We start from the raw sequence: 7,703 nt of genomic DNA, 5'->3' as shown, positions 1-7,703 counted from the left end.
ACCAAACCGAACCGAACCGGACCGGACCGATTTTGAACCAGAATCCAAATTGAAGCCGAACCGAGCATCAAAACGACTCCAAATCGAGCGACGGTTCAGTCCATCATTTACTCACTCCTCTCCCATTTGTTCGGAAGAGTCGGAGGGTTTTTTGAGCCGATTTACTGCCTTTTTTGGCTCATTTTAAGCCGGTTCAGCTCATTTGGGCACAGAAATCACTCCAATAAGGTATATGAGTATAAACTATTCCCTATTTTTGGTTTGAGAAGTTCCTGGAGAATATGTTTTTATAAATATTCTTAAGGATAACTCAACAACACTACGCCGGACAACGCGTTGCAAATAAAGACTCGACGCCAACAATCGATGGTTAGCCAAAAGATCAGGAATCAACTCCAAGTTTAAAATTCCGACAACGGTCAGACAATAAATGCAGCACCGGAACTCTTACAGATATTCGACAAAGCACCGAATAGCCTGGAAGATTGAAGGAATCAAGAACGGAGATCATTCCAAAGGTCCCGTTACACCGACTAAAGGTCCCGGTACACCGACTGAAGGTGGGGACAATCATGTCCAAAGTATTCCAGACTCTTCTATAAGAGAACGAGACTGAAATACTTTGGAGGGGGTATCTGTAGGCATATAAAACTGCTTATAGGTCCCTTATCACAGCTCGGCACAAACCGACGAACCAACGAGGCGACGAGATCGACAAGTCACACGCGAACAACGGAATGAATCCATACACGTTCGGAATCAAGCCAAGTGTTAAAGAATCAACGAGTCATCCAACCGGGAACAGACTCGGACGAATCACGATCGAATCAAGATCAGTTTCGGACTCGAACTCAGAAGTGGATTTACTGCCAAATCAGGAATCAGACTTACTGCCAAATCAGATCAAAAAATCAGAGTTTCAATCAACCAAATCACGGACAAAACCAGAAAACAGACACAACACAAAACGACGGAAAACAGCAAACCCAGAGGGGCTCGGCCAAACCGAGCCGCCTCAAGGTGGCTCGGCCAAAGCCGAGCCACCCTGAGGTGGCTCGGTGGCTGAGCCACCTCAGGGTGGCTCGGCCAAAGCCGAGCCACCCTGGGGTGGCTCGGCAGCCGAGCCACCCCCTGGGGGGGCCGAGCCACCTCAGGGTGGCTCGGCATGAGCCGAGCCAACTCGGAGCTTTGAAGACTTGAAGACTTGCACATTCGGATCTGATCCTCGGCGAGCATCCACGTCAGAAAAGGCAGGATTTCGAGAGGAAGAAAGAACAGATCTGAGATCTACACGAGATCACACTCCAGATCTAAGCTTGGTCTTAGATCTCGAGATCCGAGCGATTATTCCCTTAGTGGACTAATCCCTCCCGGCTATTATTCCCTTCGTGGAATAATACCCGTATAATCGTGTAGATTCGACCGGATCTAGATCGCGCGGTGGTCCACGGATTCACCCCGGCGTTGGCAAAGAACCCACGCAAGCGAGCAACCGCAAAACAGGAGCTCGCGATTTGTTCACAAAAGGAAAGTTGTATTTTTTTTTTATTTTTCCTTGATTTAATTGTAACCGGATCTAAAAAAGACCGGATCTTTTGTAACCCAAGATGACGATTATTTCAATGAAAAAGAAAGCAACGAATTTCCCCATGAACATACACGAGTATAAACTGCTTCTTCTGATCCTCCAACTGGCATAAGAGGTTAAACTATTCCCTACAGTTCTACTTCTTGAGCCAGGTTCCCAGTACGGGCGAACCACTCAAATCAGGCGAGCCTAACAGTTTAGGCGAGCTCCACTTCTTGAGCTAGGTTCCTAGTACGGGCGAACCGCTCAAATCAGGCGAGCCTAACAGTTTAGGCGAGCTCCTCTTCTTGAGCCAGGTTCCCGGTTATGGCGAACCGCTCAAAACAGGCGAGACTAGCAGTTCAGGGCAGCTGAAAAACCTCAGAAAGTTGTTAAGCAAAAAGAAAAAGAACCTCAACACAGAGAGGTTCAAATTCCGAAGCAGTCTCGTTTTAGTCGACCGATTGGACGAGACAAACCGGAAAGCTCGAACGCACCATATCGTTTCGACGTTATGGCTCAGCTGGCTAATATCCCAGCAAGAATCACATTGTACAAGTTGCTGCGCCTCTCGAAGGAAACCAGGGAAGCTTTACAAGAAGCTTTGGCTGATTATGAGGTATTCCTCACTCAGATCAAGCCAACTCCCGAAAAGCCAGAGTCATCAGTACAGCATTGCAATCTAGCAGCCACCACACCTCTGACAAAATCAACTTACCAATCCTCTTCAAAAGGATGGTAGGTCCTCAAAGTCGTTCTGATCGTGACAATCCCTATCATGTTAACATCACACCTCTGACCAGAATCTACTTACCGACACTCTTTAATGTAGTGGTAGGTCCACAAAGTCGCTCCGATCGTGGAAATTCCTATCATGTTAACGATTACCTCTGATAGCCGACACCGTCATTGTAGGGTGTAAATTTTGATTTCCCAAAAATAGGGAATTTCATTTGTATTGATAAGAAGGCTTATTACAAACTAATAAATCGAAATTACAACAGAAGCAGAGGGAATGCCCTCTTTGTTTAGTGTGGGGACTTTTGGTAGCTACAGGATGCTTCGCTCGATGCTTGTGTTGAGTCTGCTTCCCTTGGACCGTTGAGCTTCAGTACGCAGTAGAAGCTCGAGTCGATAGAGTCCGGATCTACTAGTTCGCCGGCGATCAGGGCTCAGAACTAGGAAGTGGTGCTGCAATGCAAAGATTATGCAAAGAGCTTGGTCTCGATTCGATTCCCTTTTCCCAAAGTTTTCCGACCCTTTTTAAAGGTTGTTGGAAGAGGCTCATAGATGAAAGAGAGGCAGTTTGGCTATTCCTTGAATTATGTGATGTGACCATACATTGCTCAGAGATATCCTGCTGTTCACCTGTACCATGAGCGGTCATTCAAGGAGCCGTGTTTTGCATCACGTCATGTAGGATTGGGAAAGCCCCTCCTCGTACGTGTGACAATGGCTGTCAGATACTTGAGTGGATCTGACCAACTCACCGAGCGCCGGCGGCTCTCGCCTCTCGCTTGGACAAGTGAGGTAAGTCACATTTATGAGGGTGCAAGTTGATTTGGCGTTTGTCCGATCACTTGTACTATGAGCGGCCATTCAGCGGGCCTGGAGTACCGTGTCTTCTCTCTTCAGACCGAGAGAGGTGGGAAAGCGGGTTCCTGATACTCGAGTGGGCTTGGAAAGCTCACCGAATGCCGGTGGATCCAGCTCCTGACTCGGACAGCCGAGGTGAGCTGCATTTATGAATATTCAGGTCGACTCGACACCTGCCTAATCATTCGTACTGTGAGCGGCCACTTGACGGTCTTGGAGTACTGTGCCCTCTCCCTTCGGGTCAAGAGGAGTGGGAAAGCCCGCCTTAGCACGTGGGGTAGCAGATACCTGGCCATATTGGCGGCCTTGAGGTTTGCTGGCGGATTTGGATACAGACTCGGTTGGGCGAGTTGTGATAAAGGGTGAATTCCCGTGGCTTTGGGTGACTTCTCCTTACAGGCGGATTTCTTGTAAGTCCACGGAGGTATTTTTTACCATCTACAAGACCCCCTTCAAAGTTTTCAGACCTAAACCGGCTTGCGTGTGGTCTGTAATACTTTGAATAAAGAAGTTCTTGGCGAAACAAGTACATTTGGTTTCTTTTAGGATTTTTAGCAAACCCTCAGCTATCAACGAGTTTGATATGCCTTTACCGATTACCGTTTGAATCGAGCTAGCCACACTATTCTCCTCAGTATGATGAGTTGTCGAGTAGTTTCTCTTAGACTTGATGCTAAGATTTCTACTCTAAACCTCAGCCATTCGAGGCGTGGGTTTAAGCGAGGTCATCTCGTTGGCGGTTCAAAGCTTGGGACAAGTCGTGTTATTTGTCGTTTGTCTCCAAGTGCGAATGAGCCGTTCAGGCGAAGTTAGGCTTTGGAGGCGAAATTCTGCTTGACTTACGGATTTGGGTCGAGTTTTCGAAGGTGAGACTTTTCCTTTGGACGAAACTAGGTTCGGTGTGGGCGAGCCACGCGTCCGCTAGTGGGCTTCGTGCTTTCCATCTAAGGTGGCGCGGTTCCGTCACGTCGCGCTCATCACGATTTGACAATCTGACGTAAGCCTCGTGCGTCTCATCTGAATCGTGGCCGTGGTTCTTGAACCTAACCGTCGGATATAATCGTTGATTTTGGCTCGGGTCCTGGGTTTTCGACCGGCCCGTTTCCCGTCTTGACGTGGCACTTCGAAATGTTTGGGGCAATCTGGGCCGTTGATTTCGATCGTGGTCACGTTTCTCATCCGCTAGTGCTTCGCTTTTTTAGGACGATCATGGCCATGTTGGCAACTCCGCCTTTAAATAGGTTAGTCTCTTCCTTTGAGGGTTACCGTGCTCAAAAATCTTGAAAATTTTCTAAGGAGAGAGAGTTCCCGCTTAATCCCTTCAATTGCGCCGAAATCCAAGAGGTGTGTTGTGAAAGGAGGAGGTCCCGGACGCTATTCCGATCGCCTCGCCGCCGGTGCACCAACCAGCATACTTGAGACGCACTTGGGTAAGTCGAGAGGTTAGTCTGACGACTTTGCGTAGGTTACAGACGTCGGGTTGGGGGGATGAGCATCGCTTGTCTCCCCTGGATTCAGTCATCTTTTGGCAGTTTCCCCAACTTAGGGCACAGTCGCCCCCTTTTTGGGCGGATATTGTATTTACTCATAGAGAACGATTTTTTGCCTCTGCAGGCAAAATTGACCTTTATTGGGTGAAGGCGAACTCGTTTTCGACAGGCGAGTTCGACTTTTTCCCTAGTAAAGGGGAGTATCGTTTCCAAAGGCAGATCTCGTTCTAGTTAAGCGGGTTTCGCCTTCTAATAGGCGAATTCGCCCGTCTTTACTTGATTAGCGGATTTACCCTTAGGGCGGATTCTGTCCTGATTCTTGGGTTCTTTCTTGCAGCGACCTTTTCTGACGAAGCGGAAGTACAGGCTATACGGCGCCTCCTCGATTTCCCTCCTTGGATCCGGTGCCTGCGTTTTCTACTGATAAGCCGGATGGCTTGATAAAGAGAGTCACTGATGGGCACCATCTAACGCTACGTGAGTTGACCACCGACGCGGTGTTGACGGACAAGGCCAGGACAGGGTTACAAAAGCCCCAGTTCTTGTTTGGCGATGCCGCGACTGACCCCTCCGCCCTGCTGATCAAGGAGAGCAGGTGGCTCCTCACAATGGACGGGGTTCACTATTATCTTCCCAACATGCCGAGGGGGTTCTCTATCGTCGAGCTGCGTTCCCTCATGGTCCCAAGGACGATGAATTAGGATTTGACCCCTACTCAAGATGGGGTGAATTGCGGCGTCTTTACAGGCTCCACAGCTGGGTACGGGGTAGAGAGCTCTTGTAAACGGGTGACTGGCCTGCGTCTGGGCCTACCTTCCAATGAGGCGCCCACTGGGGAGACGACGGCGGTCGCGGAGACTTTCCGTCATCGCTTCTTCCAAGCTGGCGGGAAATTTCCCCCAAAGGATTTCAGAGCTCCGGGGTGGATCTACTCTGCGCCTGACAGCAAGACTTGGTGGTCCAAGATCACCGACTACATTTTGGCCGAGAACTCTGATCTTGTGAACTCAGAGCTGTATTCGGCCGTTCAGGCCACTCGGCACGGTCTGAAGATTAATGTTTCCCATTTCCACAGCATTTTAGAGCTGTATTGTGCGGATAGTGGCACGTTTTTCACCCCCAATGGTGAGCTCGGCATAGCCCTTCACGAGATGTTGTTTGCGGAAAAAGTTGCTGTATTCATTGCTGCATTCATTACAACTTCGATCGTTACAATGAAACAAAAAGATAGCCTTTTTATAAGACCGGTACACAATGAAAACAAAATAAATACAACTCTTTTCAAACAAACGCAAGATCTGTTCATCATCTCTTGCTTGCGTGGGTCTTTTGCCTGTGACGGGGACGTTGATATCCGTGGACCACCGGGCAATCAGATCCGCTCCGAGAAAATCGGGCAGAGCTCCGTCTATCTGCGGAGGGATATAGAACCAGAACTTCATCAATCCGCGTGAGATCTAGAAACTTCTGATCCAGAAATATCGGACAGAGCTTCGTCGATCCGCGTGAGATCTAGAAGCTTAAAGCGTCAATCTCGGCTAAAGCGAGATATTAGCTCTTCTTAGTATTAACGCCAAGGGCTAATACTAAGGATCAGACGGGGAATGGGTGATGAAGACTGATGTAGACCTCTCCTCCTTGGTTGAAGCGCTCGATCACTCTTTGCTGCAGCAGGGCTTCGCCAAGGCTCTCCAAAAATCCTCCCCTCAAAAGCAAGGGGTAAGGGGTCTATTTATAGGCATATGAGGGCATGTAAGGGGGGTCTAGGGGGCCTAGACACCCCCTGGTGTCTCGGCCAGGCCGAGACACCCCTGGGGTGTCTAGGCTTTTCCTAGACACCCCGGGGTATTTCGACTGGCCGGGACTCCGTTTAGGTGTTTTGTTGGTTCCCCTGTATATTCTTCGTCCGGATTCGGATTTGAGTGATTCCGGGTGCGTTGGATGCGTGACGAAGAGTTCGATCCGCTCTGATGGTTGGATTGTCTTTAGAGTGGTCGAGGCACGGAGGGTGTTGTCCTTTTTGTGAACAGTGCCGGGCTTCCCGATTGGTCCGGGTCTTCGTGATTCCGAAGTCCTATCCGCTCATGTAACTCGTCGATTCACTTCAGTCGTTCGTCGACGTCGATTAGGCTCATGTGAATCGGATGGTGATGTTCATTGTTGCTTGTTAACACTGAACCGGTTGTGGAGAACTATAGGCAATTTTTGATGCCTACAGATACCCCCTCCAAAGTGTTCCTGACTCGTTTCTTTTATAGAAGAGGCTGGAATACTTTGGATGTGATTGGTCTAGCCTTCAGTCGGCATCAGGACCTGTAGTTAGCTTCAACTCTTGGCTCCTTCGATTTTTGGTCTATTCGATGCTTTGACGAATAGCCGAGGTTCTTCCGGCGCTGCGTTTATCGCTTGGCCGTTGTCGGAGTCTCGAGTCTGCGGCTGATGAATTGAGTTTGGCTTGTGTCATTGAGTTGACTTTGAACTACCTCCGTCACATTGTGCTGGCTTAGGGTTTCGGACCACCGCGTGTTGACTTTGATTGCAACGCGTTGACTGGCGTTAACCTAGGGTTACGCGTTGACCGGCATTGACCCTTAGGGTTTTGAATCGTCAAATGTTGACTTTGATTGCAACGCGTTGACTGGCGTTGACCTAGGGTTACGCATTGACCGGCGTTGACCTTAGGGTTTTGAATCGTCGAACGTTGACTCTGATTGCAACGCGTTGACTGGCGTTGACCTAGGGTTACGCGGTGACCGACGTTGACTCTAGGGTTTCGAATCGCCATTAACACAGTTTATACTCGTACGTTTGCTGGAGTATACCCAGTTTAAGCTCTTAAGGTATTGGAGCATAGTGGTCTCAAATGTCGGGGCTGCAGGACCAACTGTTAAAGTTGATTCATCTGCATGTGTGGATTTTATCCTGAATTTGTTGGGTGCTCAGGTCACGAGACCAACTAGTGGAGTTGATGTGTCAATGATTCGCAGTTATAGAATTTTTGGCAAATCCTCAGCCCTCAACGGGTTTGACAAGCCTTTACCGACTACCGT

Source organism: Asparagus officinalis, chromosome 9 (genome assembly GCF_001876935.1).
Source record: "Asparagus officinalis chromosome 9, Aspof.V1, whole genome shotgun sequence".
Classification (NCBI taxonomy): domain Eukaryota; kingdom Viridiplantae; phylum Streptophyta; class Magnoliopsida; order Asparagales; family Asparagaceae; genus Asparagus; species Asparagus officinalis.
The sequence above is the reverse complement of the archived record's forward strand: the minus strand, read 5'-3'. Positions refer to the sequence as shown.